Source organism: Xiphias gladius, chromosome 17, assembly GCF_016859285.1.
Source record: "Xiphias gladius isolate SHS-SW01 ecotype Sanya breed wild chromosome 17, ASM1685928v1, whole genome shotgun sequence".
In the NCBI taxonomy this organism is placed as follows: Eukaryota; Metazoa; Chordata; class Actinopteri; order Istiophoriformes; family Xiphiidae; genus Xiphias; species Xiphias gladius.
The window spans coordinates 13,039,218-13,057,405 of NC_053416.1; positions in this window are offsets into that span (position 1 = coordinate 13,039,218).

Sequence of the window (18,188 nt, forward strand, 5' to 3'; positions counted from 1 at the left end):
ATTAGATTAAAGGTCTCACCCATTTGGATTGGTCTATAATTGACCAAGGAGAAACAGAGCAACAGGATTAGTTATGAAGGATGCACATGGCCATGTAGCCATACTTATTTTAGTTGGACAGTAACTGTTTATTCTTCAGTGCTAAAATCCATTCAAAGCTTTAAAACCTCTTCTAACATAATACACAGTTGTGGTCCTCAAACTCTGGGGCAGGAGCCCCCTGTGGGGCCCATAAGACCAGGGGAAAAATGTGAAGCAAATCAAAAGTTGAAGAAAATAATTTACGTAAACAATAATAAAAGATAAGATAAGAAAGTACTTTATCAACCCCGAAGGAAATTCTTGTGCCATCAACATGTTCAATGCCACAGAAACACTGGTATAGAAAAAATAAAAAAAATAAAAATTTAGTTTAAAAAAAAAAAATAGTTCAGCTATAGACATGGATATGACATTGCAACATAGAACAATGTAGTTGTCAGTGATGGGTTGAAAGTAACAATTTATATTAATATTGAATTGATAAAATGATAAAATAAGGGCCATAGTAATGATAGCAGTCTGACGGCCTTCACCAGAAAGGATCTCCTTTACTGTTCAGTCCTGCAGCGAGGGGCATTGAGTCTCCTGATGCGTGTGCCCTGATGTCCTTCAAGGGAAGCATGCAGGGGGTGAGAGGGTTTGTCCATGAAGCTGAGAAGTTTCTGCAACACCCCCCTCTCGGTCACATCCACCAGAATCTCTAATTCGACTCCCAGAACAGAACAAGCCTTCTTAAGGAGCTTGTTAAGTCTGTTGGCATCAGCTGCCTCCACCCTGTTGCCCCAGCACACAGTGGCATGGAAGATAATGCTCGCCACAGCTGAGTTTTAGAACATGCACATTGGGTTCCTGCAGATTTTGAAGGACCTCAGCCTCCTCAGTAGGAATAGTCGACTCTGGCCCTTTTTGAGCAGAACACACTGTATCCCTAGGCTAGTCCACTTTATTGTCAATGTATACTCCCAGGTACATGTAATCATCAACCACCTCAATGTCAGTCCCCCTGATGGTGATGGGAGTCAGGGACGTCCTCCACGTCCCAAAGTCCACACTCAGCTTTTAAGTCTTTGTGATGTAAAGCTGTAGGTGGCTGAGCTCACACCTCTCCACAAAGCTGTCCACCAGCCCCCATATTCCTCCTCCTGTCCTTTACTGACACAGCCAACAATAGCTGAGTCATCCGAGAATTTCTGCAGATGACAAGACTTCTATCTGTACCTGAAGTACGAAGTAGAGAGCGTGAAGAGGAATGGAGATAAGACAGACCCCTGCGGTTCTCCATTGCTGCTCACTATGGTGTCCGAGGAGCAGCTCTGCAGTTGAACATACTGTGGTTGGTCGGTGAGGTAGTTGGATAACGAGGTGACAAGTGATGCCTCCACCTGCATGTCAATTAGCTTATTCCCCAATGATGATGGTCTGATGGTCTTAAAAATACTGGAGAAGTCAAAAAATGTAACCATCAAGTGTTTCTGACTGTCCAGGTGGGAATAAACGTGTTGCAGCAGATATGTGACTGCGTCCTTCACACTGATGAGGAGTTGATAAGCAATTGATAAGGGGTCTAACTGTGGTTAAGATCCACAAACAGAATGTGGAGTGCTCTACAGAATAGACACAAATGCAGGGGGAAATTGCACAGGGAAAGGACTTAAGAAAGTATATGAGGAATAACTTCTTTTTTTAGGCCACAAACTTGCCAGGTGAATTTAGATGAAAATAACGGCCACTTACTGATCAATTGAAGGAGATATGTAACCAAAGAGCGAGAGTAAGATAATGAAGGATTGAGGCAAGTAAAGCACGTGCAGACATGCAGACACTGAAAAAAAACAACACAGATGAGCTGAGTTCAGGTAAAAAGTAATTGACAATAGAAAGTAATTTAACATTGCAATGAATGATTTTATAACATCCGAACATAGTTGCACGTATGACTTCCTTCAACCACGAAATGATGGAATTATGGCCTGACATGGTCACCCCTTGGCTCTGAAATCACACAGCTCCCCGGCTCTCCACGCACCCGGGTATTTCAGATGCTGGAAACTGTTTGTGGGAATCACTGTAGCATGGGATGACCTTGGAATGGGAGGTATCGCATCATTTCCTCTACACCAATGAGATGAGATGGTGCCCGCCTAAGCTCAGCTGGTGTCCTTAAGCACTCCCTCCTCTACCATGAGAAACTCCCCCAACCACTGAATACTTGGTGCCCCAAAGTGACCCTACAGCCAATATCATTGTGGTCCCAAACACAATCACGGAGGTCTTTCAGGCTCCGGCTGCTAAAATAAAAACATCCTCACTGTAATATCTATGTATTGATACTGAGAGCACTTCCTACAGAAAGGCTACAGGGGTCAAGCCAACTTGACGGCTTTTAGTGTCTTGTTGTAAACGCTGCATCATTTCTTTCACTCTGCATTTCAGATCCATTTTCCTAAATATGGCCCTTGATGCTGTCTTTGATGTGCATGAAATTGGGCAAAAACAGGACATAGCCAACATATTTATAATACAAATTAGGTTAGAATGAGCTCTGCAGCACAATATAGGATAAACTATGGATATTCTTGATAATAAGGACTGAAGATAACATAGAAAATACAATGAATAATGACAAAAACAAATTTTCTGACAGACTGATGTGCAAACAGATTTGTGTATCACTAGCTGCAGCTGTTAACTGTATCTGATGCACAGATAGGAGAGCAAGAACAAAGAGCTAAAGATTTGATGACTCCAATTTTTCTGTGATATAGCTTTCTTGCAGCGCAGTCATATGACAGCATTTAATGCAAACAACTTTAAAGGCGCAACCAGCACTATTTTTGCTGCCAACCAACACCGTATATGGTAAATAATATGAATTAAAATGTAAAAGTTGCTAATAGTTTCTGTTCATAAAGTGAATGTAGGCAATTATCATGACATAACATTGAATGAAACTCAACAGTAGCTCTTAAAAGCGGAAGTCTTAAAAAGTCTGGATATTTTTCTCAGTCGCTAAGATGTTGAATATTGCGGACAAGTTTTCTGGAGGACAGCAATGTGTTTTCATCATTCCACTTAACATTACATTCAATCAACATGCATTTAGTCTTAAAACAGATTCCTAATCCATGTGTTTTCAGAGAGAATATAACTGTATCAACATTGTATCACAGCAACAAAAGCTTGTTTAAATGGCACTGCTGGGAAGTGCTATTCAAGTGGACTTTTGAGCGTAGATTATTAGTTGTATATATTTTTCTCAAAAGAAATGAACTTCCGTGCTTATGTAGCCTGCAAAGATGATCAATTATGGAAAAATCTACTATAATCACATGGATCAATGTGAGGTTTTTCAATTATGAAAAGGGTGGAGACTGGTAATAATTATAATTAAAAACATAAATATATATAATATACGCCTATAAAAAAAAATAGAGAGAACTATAAGCAATGTGAAAGATTACAGCCCATAAACTGGGTTTGCACAAATGCTTGTTTTCACATAAACAGACCTACAGGGGGCCATATAGAATATGCACACATATGTTCTGGGAGAACTATACTCTTTGCAGCTATTTTCACTTTATGGCGGTAAATGTATCAACATGTGCAGAAATCCTGTGTATATAGCAGTGCAAGGCAGAGAGATTGTGTACAGTCTTGAGGCAGCACAGAATGGGTTTGAATTTTTTTACACTGTTAATTTTTAGAGGGGGCTATCATGAATTACAGTCCCAGGGCTCAGATAAGATTAAACAACCCATCGACTGACTTTCTAATGCAGAACTTTGAAGAATCACTTTATTCACAGAGTGCAGGGAAACAGGATGGATTGTCTTCGTAACATCAGTGCAGGAATTCTTTAACAATTTGTAAGATATATACAAACAGACAAACCAGGTATGAGGGCCCATGCTCATGTTAAGTGTAAAGGTGCAAAAAAAACATCATATAACCGCAAATGACTATGCACAGCTATGAAAATATATGTTAGATTCAGTAGTTGTACATGCATTCAAGTGGCATGGTAGAATATAATATGACTGAAGTGCAGAAAGGTTGAATAGTAAACTGGTCTTACACTGAATAAAAACATTAAGTTAACATGATACAGAGCCTAAAAAGCATCAAGATGTATGAAGCCTGACGTTACCAAGACTCGCACAGACGTTGAGAGTCTGACTCTTCCCTGCAGTGAGCTTTCCTATTACTCCAGTGTGGTCTCGGGGCCACTTAGCTCTAATTACTGTACCCTAATGGCAGGGCCAATCACTAGCAGGTTAATTGTTTGATCTCTGCCATATGCACAGGCTGCCGTCATGTTAATCTACCTCTACACACATATGTGAGCCCACCATGCAATGTCCCACATGGCCCAGCCGCTCATGTCAGAGGAGCAGTCTGTGTTGGTACATAGCAGGGAAGTGTCTCAAGGTGAGTCTCGACAGGAAGTCAAATTAATCCTAAGTAGCAAAGTATCACAAGGTAAGATAAAGAAATTAACAACCTTATCTTCATAATGAATGAGTGGCATCTTTTTAAATATTTTTTCACATTGTGGCAGGTGGATTTTTATGAAAATGTGTGGGTGTAAAATGTGTAAACCTTTCATCTAGCATTAGCAGTAAAAGTGTGGTCATGTTTTTTTTTTTTGCTTAAACGTGCATTACCTGATTTTATAGCCATTTTGGGGCAGTTCTAAAAAAAAGCTGTAAAATCAACACAGACATTATCACCTTTTAAAGTTGATATGGCGAATTTGGATGCTGTCCTCATGTAAAAAAAAAAACAAGCCCATAGGGCGACTGAATAAACACCTTATTACAGTCTATAGTTACGTTTTATTGTTAGGTGACCTTTAGAGGCCGTAGTAATTATGACGAGATCAAAGGGGGAAGCTAGGTGACATAATATAAAGAGCAACAAAGTCCACGTTAGCAGGAGGTTGGGGTGGATGGATGGGTTGACAAAACACAGGACTGTCATGCAGGAGACTGCTGTTTGTTTCGTGTTTCAAACAGATAATCAACATTGTTTCTTTTATCCATTATCTTTCCACAACTTTAACCAAGTGTTTATCATTGTAACCGTGACAGCAAAGGTCCCCTGACCTTAAGGAAGTACTAATTTGCATGCAATCCACAATTGTTTCCTAAATTTAACCAAGTAGCTTTTGTGCCTAAAGCTAAACAAACCATGACTGTGAATTTATTACCACGATGACAAAAGTCTGTGTGTGTGTGTGTGTGTGTGTGTGTGTGTGTGTGTGTGTGTGTGTGTGTGTGTGTGTGTGTGTGTGTGTGTGTGTGTGTGTGTGTGTTCTTGTGGCCTTCTGCCAAATATAGGTCAAATATTCATTCTCCTTTTGGCTCTGTTTTTATTTCCACCAACTCCTGAGGGAAATATCTGGCTGTTTAGCTGCTAAATGTTCCACTATGTTTACCAGCTAATTGCTAAGTTTGTCTGTGTACTTTTTGGCACTGGACAGGGAGTGTCCAGTTGGCTAGAGCTTTTGTATTCAGACAGCTACCTGCTCTATTGATGAGACCAATGAAAGTGAGTAACAACAGAAAATTTGCAGGCTATAAAAACCAAAACAATGAGCTGAAAGACAGTAAAATGCTTTGTAGAACTGAGAGGAACTGCAGAGTCGGCTGATGATTCTCTGTGGATTTGTCACTATAAGCAACCCCTTTCACAATCAACTTTAAATAATTTGTTTTCAACTTGACACTCCCGCTCTTCAGAGACACAGTAACAAATACCTCACAGGTTTGAGAGTATAAACTCTAAATGCATTTAGAATTGTTTTTAAAATCTGAGAGATGACATAGTGATCTCAAATTTAAGAAAACATAACCTTTTTACTTTACAGCATACCTTTTATACGCTCCATATCCATTTTGCTTCTAACCTGCATCCTTTCCTTTCATTTGTATCTCTAACACATTACACCTTGATGTCTCACTTTTACAGAAAGGTTATGTATCCACTTGAGTATTTTATTTAGGCATTATAGAAACAGCTGAGCAGGAGTTAGCCTACCAACCAAACATGGCCTGTTACAATGTTTTGTTGAAGAATTACCATGACGTGTTGTTAAAACTGTCGAAATGTATGCAAGGACTCTGCTCTATTAGAAGCTATGAAAATGCAAAGAGACCGTGTCCTTGTGTACATACATTGTGGAGTTGTTTGAAAGGGTCATTCATATGATTTGAAAAATTACACCCCCCCCCGACACACACACACACACACACACACACACACACACACACACACACGCATAGGCCACAAACAGTATTCCAAATAGCCTTGCCTTGATGGAAAACAGCACATCCTGTGGGAAAGGACAGATATTACACGGATCATTAGTTGCAAATATAAAAGGGAGCATCACAGCAGCCTAATGACGCTTTGATAAGCTCTGTTCTGGAAGTAAACATAATCTGTTGACTTTCAATTCTTTTGTCACACCATCAATGATAGTTGAGGCAGAATGAAGCATTCTTCTGTAAATGGGCTGCAATGTGGGACCCTCTTGAAGAAAATAGGAGCTGGTGGGGAAGAGTTCAACATGTAAATACCTTTTTTTATGTAACATTTTCTAGATAATGAACTTGCCCAAGTGTCTACAGCTCCTTCTCATCTGGCTTGACATAAATGACTGCTCTCTTCCAGCCTTTCCATTACCGCTGATCACTGAGTCACTGTGACTCATAATGCCGTCTGACAGGACCAGCATTTTTTACCAGTCAGAATTTACGGACACCTGCGAATTAATGCTGCATTACAGTGATGCCATCAGAAATTCCCCTCCTCCTATGGGGTAAAAAAACAAAAGAAGGCCCTTTAAGTCTGAAGATGCAAAGTCCAGCCAAAGTCAAGGCTTCCAAGATGGAGTTATCTGAAGACATGTCAGTGTATGGCAGAAAAACACCACCAAAATACTTTGTTTTTCATGTCCATACATCTAACAAAATACCTGTTCAGGTTTCAAACAAAAAACCTGATGTGTACATTTGCACTTACAGTTGGTAAAATTCTCAATCACTAAGTAAAGGCACAGGGAGTAAAGTGCATGACTTTGGTACAGGGTTCACATTGACGTTTGGTATAATTAGGTGGTATTTTTTTATCATACAGTATCAGTGCGTGTGTTAGGGGTTGGTAACAATCATGGCCAATCACGCTGATTTCATGGCATAGTAGCAATGGCGCAGTTTGGTAATGGAGCAAAGGGTCCACAGGAGCAAGGACATGGATAGAGGTTAATGAGAGTAAAATGTTTAATGCTGTATAAGTTACAAATTTCTGGACTGCTGCTATCAGCTGTTTGCAAGCCATGTTAGCTCCTACGGGATATGTTAACTTCCTGCTTTTTGCACAAGTAAATTTCCCCAGGCAAATTTCGGTCCAATTTAACAGGATTAAAACAAGGTTCACCACATCAACATGTAGCCAGTGAGCAAGTTAAATGGGCAAAGGCAAACAGGAAACACCATGACTATGAGGCTCAATACATGATCCAGCAGAGAAATAAAACTGCTGGGCAAGTTTATATACTAATGGAGACTAATGGGGCAATGAGGAGCAGGTGTGCAGGCAGGTGGGCGAGTACAGAGTGGGAACCCACCGAGGACAATTGGTGGACAGAAAAGGAATGGCAGGTGTGAAATGAGGAGAGATAAGACATTAACATTCAGGAAATGAAATTACAGAGATTTTGTTGATTAAGCTGGAGTTGTCATGACAAACTGTGTATGAAACAGTAGAATGTTTATACCTTCAGACAACTGATAATCTACAAAAAATGTACTGTAACGCTTTTGGTTCTTACCATGAGCTAAAACATTTAGCTGCCAAAAGCTCTGGTTTCATCAGACAGACCAGAGTGTAAATACACTCTGGTCTGTCTGATGAAACAACTGTGTGAGTTGAGGTGCCCTTGTGCAAGACCCATACCCAGCTGATACTTAGTGGCCAGCAGTATAACACTGCAGTCACAGTGCCCCTCCCTGGTGGATTTGTAACTTAAGCATAACTGAATGAGTGAGGAGCTATTCCCTGAAAGACCGTAATGCTGCTACCCTGAATAAATAAATGGAGACGAGTTACGGGAAAATGGCTGGTTTGGTCACTGAGAATTGAGGTCATAAAGCATCGACCACATTACTTATAGGGCAAATAGTCATCGTTTATACCTCTCTGTTGTCAGTATACGAGACCAAAAAATTGAAACTTTTGGAGGGGGTTCTCCACACGAGACCAGACATTAATTGTTGTGCCTCTCGATGATGTTATATATACATAACTGGATTCCTCCTCACCTCATTACTCAAAATGCAAATCATCTTCCGAATAATTTAAATGCACCAGGAAAACTGCCTTGTGGTGAAAGGACGCTTGCATTAGGAGAGGGTCAACTAAGCCATTGCTGCTTCCTCTATATTAATTTCCTTTATAATTGCTCAAATCTTCGACAGCATTTAGAAAGCAATCCTCACCCAGAGCAGTGTTTACTTTTCACACAATCAGGAATGTCTGGTGAGCAGAGGGGAGGCACAGGAACACTGACGGTCTGCTTCATATTCAGTATTCATATTCACTCTCTGCTGCATGTGGAGGGGCATATGCACATGCAAAATTAGTAACATTATTATGTGGGGATGTGGTCAGTAATGTAGGTATTAACCCACACAACTGCCAATATAGCCTACATGGTGTTAATAGCTCTATGAAACCATTTGCTGAGGGTTTACACTCTGAAATGCATAATTTAAGGCAATTACATGGTGCTGCGATGAGGCACAAATGTTTTAGATGTTGAGCCCTGGTCAACACACTTATGATTCATCAATAATAACACTACTGAGATACAGTAGAAATTCATGGTCATGCATAATATTTCCTTATTCTATTTGTTCCAGCAACAGAAGTAACAGCGGGTAGGTGTTGTCTTCACTGCTTTATTTGTTTTGATGCTGACTGACGTAGTTTGGTTTCCAGCATGAGCTTAAAAAAAACTACAACGTATCAACATTTTTGCATGCATATGCTTGCAGGGCTTTAGATCTCTTGAAGGGGTTGCAGCTGTATGAATGTGATTTTTACACTATGTTACAATGTTGAGAAATGAGTCAAACTAGATTTGTTAAATTTAAATTCAGCCCCTAACCACTGGTGGTCCAGATGGAAACATAAAAGACCTTGCCTATAATAATTAATTAATTTATTTTCCCAACACCCCAACACAAAGACAAAAAACAGAAAGTGTAATGGTTTCAAAAACCAGGTAAACGGGTGTTTAGAGGTCTCACTGTGAACTATAGGTCCGAGGCCATGTCAAATTCAGGTGTTTGCCTTGTCATCTAATCTAATCTAATATAATCTAATTGATTTTCCTCTGTTTCTTTATTGATTGGGGCCCTTTTGTTTGAAAAATTTTGGGCCTGTGAAGACCTCTACTGAGAACATTTTTCATTAGAACTACTGTCTACAGAAACAAATATTCCCTATCATAACTGTTGACATTGTGCACTGTTGATCATCCAGGGGCCAATTTCTCCAAATTTGCAACATGCAAAATAGTTTACGCTTGGGTTAATTTTGACAAATTCCACTGATAAATATTAATGCCATGCTTGCAACCCATTGGTGAGCATACGAGAGCCCCGGACAACTCACAAATTTATCCGCCATTTGCAACTGGCAGTTATTTGTGACACTTTACATTGCCACCATTTGCATGTAAGCAGTGCTTGCGAATCCCTTTTGTGAAATGGGACCCAGGGTAAGAAGGACGTTGTCTGTGGAAAGACGTGTTGTTGAATTTTTTAAAATGTCATTTTTTTCAATGCTTTGACCACTACATTATAAATTCCATTCACATTTATCGAACTGGGGTGGAGGCAGATATCTCAGTCAGATATTTTTTAAACTGAGCAAAAGAAATCAAAACTCTCTGTGTAGATACCACCCGGCTAAACTGAGAAATTGTACATTTTTGTAATGTGAACTTACCCTTTAAAACGTGATCGTCATCAATAATAGATAATAGTCAATTCTGTGTAATACAATTTGTGAATTATTAGTGCAAGTTGTCTCATAAAGTAGGACGCCTTTCATTCGCTGTTTTTCTGTCCAAAGTCAAAGCTGTAGCCGCGCACTGCCTCGTGGCTCAGTGTATGCCTCAGTTACACTGGTCCTTCTTGTACACGCCCTAAGGCATGCTGTCAAAAAACCTTGCCTGATGACAACCTGACAACTCCATCTATCTTATTTACCCGCTAGACAGCGCAGATCTGCCGTGGCAATCAATAACGCACACAATTAGTTTCCCTCCTGGGGGTGTAGGCAACGGTAGGTACACGAGGAGGGGGGTGTACAGGGTTGGCTGGCGTTCCCTGACACAGCTGGACAGAGCGTACGTGTGGCCCGGGTCCATGCCAGCCACATGTCCTGACATTAGCAAACATCTCTTGGGAGGTGCTGACATTTCCATATGTCCGGTAGAAAAGAGGGAGAGGTGTGTGTGACACATGCAAGCATGCATGCCTGCGAGTGTGTTTTCTCCGTTATACGTGAGCACTCGTGCATTGTTTTGTTTTTCACCTTGGCTTGGTGACCTGGAAAATCTCCTCTAAAGGGCAGTGAGATGCTGAGAGGGACTCTCTGGAGGAAGCTGATGGATCTATATCAAGCCGTAAAAATAGATAACTGTCATTCATCATCGGGATGTCTGGAAGTTAACCCTGACCAACAGGGCTTAGCCACACCGAGCAGCCAAGGAGCATACAAGTCCCAGCATGCGTCAGTGTCATTTGGATGCCCTTAGCAACCTGGCATGACTGCAGATGGGTGATGGATACCGGGTTTCCTCTTTATTATATTTTTATGAGATAAAATATATTAGATCAGGAACAAATTAAGGAGAAAAAATCAATTAATAAAGACATATTGCCTGAATTCAAGTGATATATTAACCTGAGGAGGTGATATATGCCAAATATGACCTGCCATTCACGAATGACTGAGATGAAATGATCGAAAAACTGTTTTTTTGTCTTTTATTTGACCCTTGTGGCCGATGACGTGTCATTTGTCTTTCTATCATGAGTTTACTCTCTTTATGTATATTCATGTATTTATCATTTATTATTTTTCTTTTTAATATGCTAAATAATAATTATTGGGTTTTTTTTGTTTTTGTTATTTTTGTTTATTGTTTATTGTTGCAATTATTCCTAAATCTGCTTATATCTTCTCTAACTTTGGAGAATGGTTTTCTGCTTTTGCTTGAAAAGTGCTCTATGAATAAACTAATTTTTAAAATTATTATTATTATTATTATTTGAGCATCCCACTTTTGCTACATTACATTTAACTACGATGAGCATCCCGAGTATCAGAGAGATTTGACATTTACCGAGTGTCAACTTTTTTCACTTGTTGCAAACTTTTTTTTTTGTTATGCTGCCTCACAGCTCCGATTAAATTACATGGGTTATTTTCTTTTAGACATACCACAAGTGTTCAGGTGAAAATTGAACTGTAAAACATCTCTACAAAATAGTTTATATAATTTAAAATGTTGTTTTTAAACGTTTTTAATTTTTAGAAACAGCAGCTAATATGCATTCATTTAAGAGCACTTTACTTCCCCTAGGCAAAGGCGAAACCTTGGAAGGATCACTGCGGAAGGTCAACAAATGTGTTTCCCTTTTTTGGTCATCAGAAATTCCTTGAATATCTTCCCTTTCTCTCGTCTCTCTACTCCGTTTCCATAATCACACTTGGCTCAGTTACCCATCATGATCCCTTCACTACGAACCAATTACCTTTCTTCAACCTCTCCCAGTGAGCACTCCCACTTCTGAACTCATCCAAATGCTTATCTAGCAGAAGTACGACACATCAAAAAAGCCACATTTCCTCTTTTATGTTGTTAGAAATTATTAATGTTGCTAAACCCTTTTAAAACCCTAAGAGAATGGCAAATACATATTCGATTTCCCTAGAGGGCAGCGAAGAAAGTCTGCACAAGCAAGTTGTTCTGCGGGAATACTGCACCACGGTGAAAAATGTATTAACTCAGCATTACAAAAACTCTAAACAAATAAGAGATATACCCTCCTTTCATAAATGAGGCATCAGCAATCAGAAACCTGAGGAAAATTATTTCTCAGAGCAGTGGAAATACTTCAGGCAGGAGTGAGAATGTGCTGTTTTGTAGTATTTAAGAAAGAAGTCTAATTTATCCATGTTCACTATGAAAAAAACATGTCTTGATTGTCATTAAAAAGAACACATTTCCCTTTCAGTGCCCTACTAAAAGAAGAGTAAAAGACCTATGAAAAAGTAGAATAATCCATGAAAACAGCTGAAGGATATAACCTAAAAACTGAGGCTGTTTCAGTTTAACTGTACAACTTGTATATCTCATCAACCTGGATGTCCTTGAAGGTTAAAGACAGGGGTCTCAGCAGCCTGCGGCACCATTAAATCACTGTGTGTCAGCGTTAAACTTTGATCATGACAAATAATGGTGTTTTCATGTGAGTCCATGCATTGGACATCAATAAAGTCTAATGGCGTGTCAGCCCTATTAATGGATTACTGCACAGAGCTCATAAAAACACAATATCCCATCAAGTCTTAAGGCCCTAATGATCCCACAGAGTCTAGTAAAGTCACTGTAGGTCCCATCCCCTGATGGATATTGGCTCTTAGTCCATTTTGTCTTCCTGCTGTTTAAGAGAACAGAGGATGTAAAAGGATGATGAGCCAGTATGATTACCTGCTGCAGTATGCAAGGTAGGAGACCCCCAGTGTCTTAGGTGTAGTAAAAAAATTGTACTGAATATTAAACTGGCAGTAAGGGTGAAGAAAAATGTTGGTTTAATGTGAAGGTAAATGTAAGTTTATAGCACCTTCCAAAAATAGTTAAACCGCATAGTTTTTGTTTGTAAAAAGAAGTAGAAATGTGATAATTGATTCATTTTATAAGTTTTTTTCAGTCCAGTCAGATGGGCTGTAGATGTGGGCATTACTGATGCTTCCACCGGGGGGGCTCCAAAGTCTGAAATTTTCAAATCAATCGCTTCAAAAAATAGATCAAAATTTTGGTAATTATATGCTTACTTGCTTTCTTGTCAAGAATTACATGAGAAGACTGATACCACTCTCCTGTTTATAAACTAAACACGCAGATAGCACCAGCAGGCGGTTACCACATCTTAGCAGGGTGACTGAAAATAGTTTTCCAGCTGGCCGTGGCTGTAATGTGCTTTAACCGTATTCCCCACTTTAAAATTCTTTAACTGACTTTATGATATAGTAGAACGCTGGTGGGCTACGCAGGTGCTTATAGAACCTAAGTTACAACCAGGTAACTTCTATTTCCCCATATGTCGTTACTGAATATGAGAATCCTGCTGTGCCAGCTGGCAATCGCGGTGAACAGCAGGCTTGGAATAGAGATGGCTTTGCTGAATGTGTTTTTACTGAAAAGTAGAAGATGGGTCTTTATTCAACCTGCTTAATACTTTTAACAATCTCTATTGGTATAATAAGCTTGTAGGAAAAAACACAAGCAGTCCAGGCTGACCAATTACAATCTTTCAGTCTCTTCAAGGTATTTCTGTAGCCATGCAGAGCTTTAAATCCTCCTTTTCAGCCTCCCTGTGAAGCTCCCTGGGCTTCTGTGTGTATGTCTTTAAAAAAAGCATAATTTGTAGATGCACATGCAGTCATGTAGACATGCATGCACGGATGTGTGTACGTGTGTTTGGGCATTTTTCCTGACATCAGCATGACTAGGCTGTTTAAACCCTCTTAGCATTGCAGGCTGTGGAGCTTGATGCTCTTAGAAGTCTGATCTGAAATTAGCTCATTTATTCATTTGACAGGGAAAAATCTATTTTGGGAAATATTGTTCACGCTCAGTTTAAAGCTTTCTTCATATATCTGTGTGGTATCCTGTGATTTTTATTATTAGTTTTTTGCCTTTGGATAGCTGCACTCGTGGCTATGGTGTAGTTTCTGTTTAGAGGTGTATTTCATCACTGATCGTTCTCTCAGCCTTTCGGAGAAAGGTATGAAATACAGCTGGCTCACCCTCCTTATCACATCCATCAGGTCAAAATTCAAGTTCATCTGTGGATATTTGCAGGCCATAAATTTGATGATGATTGTTCAGAGATCAGTTCCGGCTGTGATGAACGTGATGGTATCTCTTGCCGTAGGTAAGCGATGTAATGATTGCCTTTATTTTTCCCTGTTTCCTTTTTACATATTTCTGCTTTCTTAAGAAAAAGAAAACCCTTTCAGATTAGACATGAGTTGGTCGTGCTTTGAAATGCTTTATTTATGTATTTAATGTGACTTTTGATCCCAGTTGGTCGTTGTATAGAAGTCAGGTTACAAACATCTTCTATGGCCATGCCACCACTTTTAACTAAGTACTCCAACCCAAATTCCCAAACTCACAACAGTGATGCAGACAGCAAGGTAAGATTGTTAATTTCTAGAGACAAAGCACTGGATGTTAGGTATGACTATATGTCTGCTACACCAGAATTTCCACTCTGAGCTGATATCATATAACAGGTATAGCCACTATGAATATCAGTATTGATACACTTGAAATTAAAGCCATGAACTACACCGGCTCCATGGGGCTGGTCTTTGGCGTGTGGTTAGCTGGGAAAGCAGAAGCAGGAGCACTCAGTGCTCAGCATGGCTCAGTATCAGTGCACTCTGTCTCCTCTGCCACTGCCACTGTCACCACACGCTGTCTCTCTCTGTTTCCTCTGCTCAGGCGCAGTGTTACTATGCGCCAGGCAGCTAACTCACTTGACAGCACTCTGCTTATTATCCAGCAGGAATTGTCAAGGAAAAAAAGAAATACCAGCCTCAACGGCACACCCTAACATGCTCAGGCTCCTAGGAATAAACATTTTGTCCATATCATTGTCTACCCACCTAGACACAACCTTTAAACATCGGCAAACACATGCAAAGGGCTTTATCTCTTAGGTTCCATAGAAGCTGGCTGGATGCTATGGTTAAGTGTAGGCACAAGCATGACTTGATTAGGTTTAGAGAAACATGGTCGTTGGGGTCCACACGTGCTTATGGTTGTGGAATGATTGTGGCTCTTAAAAAAAAGACACTGTTGACTGTTGGTTGGAAAAAGGAAACAAATAGTGGCCTCCCATGTTAAAGTTTGATATTTTACCGAGACAGCCATCCACCCCGACCTCCTCCACCTGTGCCGATTTTGTCGCTCTCCAACAACACCACCAGACTTTCAGAATTACTGCAGTACAGGCACTAGAGGGCTTTGAGCGTAAACAAATGTCAGCTGGGGCGCTGTTGATGAAACAACTGATGCTATCATTTCTCTTAGGAGGACGGTCTCGCCGCTGTAACCTGTCCACATTTTGTTGAATATTGTGAAGACAGTTTTCACTGGTTTTCTTTTATTTATGACTGAAAGATACAGGTGGATTACAAACAGGTTTTATTTGGTTGCTGTGAAGATGCTCTGTTGCTAACTTTTCATTAAGAATTGAAAACCCGCTTGTCCACAGGCATTAAAACAGTGGCTAGATGAAATAATTTCCTCACTAGACCTAGAGAAAATTTGCTATGATAGAACTGGCTCTGGTGAAAAGTCAAACAAGATCTGGAGGCCTTTCTTTAATGGATAAAGCTGTGGACTCTTAACCCCATTTTAGAGTCCTGTGAAGAAAAATTTCACGTTTTTCTGCAGGACTGTGAAAGTCATAGCTGAATATGTTAATATATTGCTGGCTTATCTTCATTTGTTTATTTGCTTTTGTCCAAAAATTGTATAAAATATCTTTTTTCCTCTGCCCACCTGTGTTGATCTGCTTGTTTGTTGTAATTGGCTTGTACAACTTCACTCACCAGAGGTCAAATCCTTTTATCACTTCCTATGATTACAGCCTTATCTCATTGTTATTAATTTAGCAGGACACACCTCACTGCCTCTTCCCCCCTGTGTTCCCTCAGGTCTCACTGCTACTTTTGCTGCTTTTACCCTGTTGTTGGGTCTCATGTAGTGATCCTGACCAGGGATTTGAGCTGAGGTTGGTAAATGTTAGCCTAAATGACAATTACCATCGTCCTGATGGTGTCTGTGTTATCTTCATACACAGGGCCTCTAGCCTGATTGGTAAACATGTGTTATGATAACTTCCCTTGTGCTTGTTTCTCAGGGAGCCACAGAGGAGGCAGTTTCATTCAGCCACTAGTGTCAGCTAATTATTTCTGGCCCCCTGTTGTTCAACACGTTCAGTCTCTCCACGGCTGCCCCCCCCCCCCCCCACTGCGCAGCACTTCCAGTCTTCCCCGGCTCGTTCTCATTACAGAGCATTAGAGATGGCTGTTACACTCCCCATCTTGTGTATCTCCTCAACACTCTCCCTCTCTCTCTCCCAGTCTTTCTTCATCTCCCTCTGTTTGTTTCTCTCCCTGCTTTCTTTGAGTGCCTCTCCAAACACTGTTAAATAAAGACTCCACTCCAGGCAGAACAAACCCAAAATTCAATCAGAGGTGTATACACTAGCCTGAGTAACGCCTGCATGGCCACATATTCATACACACACGCACACACACACACACACACACACACACACACACACACACACACACACACACACACACACACACACACACACACACACACACACACACACACACACACACACACACACGGATACACATATTAGTACTTCTATCTTTGTGAGGACACCCATTGACATAATGCATTCCCCAGCCCCTGACCCTAACCGTAACCTAAACTTAATTCTAACCTGAACCCTAAGACCAAGACCAAGTCTTAACCCTCAAACAGTCCTTTGAAGGTCTGTCAGATGGTGAAGACTCTCCAAATTGTCCTCACTTTCCCAAAATATCCTCACTCCTATGGTTTAAAACTCAAACTGGTCCTCACAATGCATAGCCATACACACACGCACACACACACACACACACACACACACACACACACACACACACACACACACACACACACACACACACACACACACACACACACACACACACACTCACAGAATACATTTATAAAACCCATGCAGGTACACACACATAAGTCGGCCTTCATTAAGACACATAAAAATGCAAGCACACATGGACAGAAGTTGGTATGCGGCCTGAGTGATTCTTCTTGCTTTTCACAGGCATATTCCCCACTGTGGGTTTATTAAAGACAGAGCATGTTTACAGTGTTGTTTTTGCTAAATAATCCAGTGACACTTTATGTTTCAACATAAATAATACTGCGTGCTAATTAAAAAAGCTTATTTACATTTTTGTTGCTAAGCTTAAATGCTGCTAATCATTTTCCTTCTCAAAGCTCATTATTCAAAAAAAAATCTTTAATTTATTAATGAAGATCGCAAATAACCAAGCAATACATACTCCATATTCTTAGAACTGTTGGCAATGTAAGCACTGTTTGTAATACAGAAAGGGATCTTTAATAATTAGACTATTTATTAAATATTTGAATGCTGCTGCCTATGGCTGAGTGCCTGGAGCCCTGTATGTTTGCTACAGGCTTCAAGTCTGTAGACCACTAAGGCGGCTCAGTTCTTAAAGGAGTAGTTCTGCGGTGCTGGAGTTAGTACGTGGTTAGCCTAGTTGAGCATAAAGACTGGAAGCAGGTGGAAACCTCCACTGTACAGCTCTGTACACAGACATGAGACTGATCATTCTCATTTCACTCTCTGAAAATCGTAAGTGAGCTTAATTCTGAAAAGGTTTCCGTAAAGAAGAATATCTAAAATGCAAACGGGGCTTTTTTGGATGCAATTTTATTCGCATTTCCCTCCAAACATGGTCAAGAGAGCAGCAGCATTTAGCCTATGAACAGAGAGTTTGGAAGGCAGATGAGTTATTCAGAGCAACAGCAGCTCCCGAAGGACTGATCAGCTGCAGGCGCAGATTCTTTGAGCTCAGTAAGAGACACTAGTTGTGTGACTTCCTGCCGGCTTTTCTATGGAGAAAAGCCGAATGAAAAATAGATGTAGTTTATGGCGGTAAATGTTTTGTTTGCATTTGCGTTGTTTTTTTTGTTCTAGCTGGAACAAACAAAA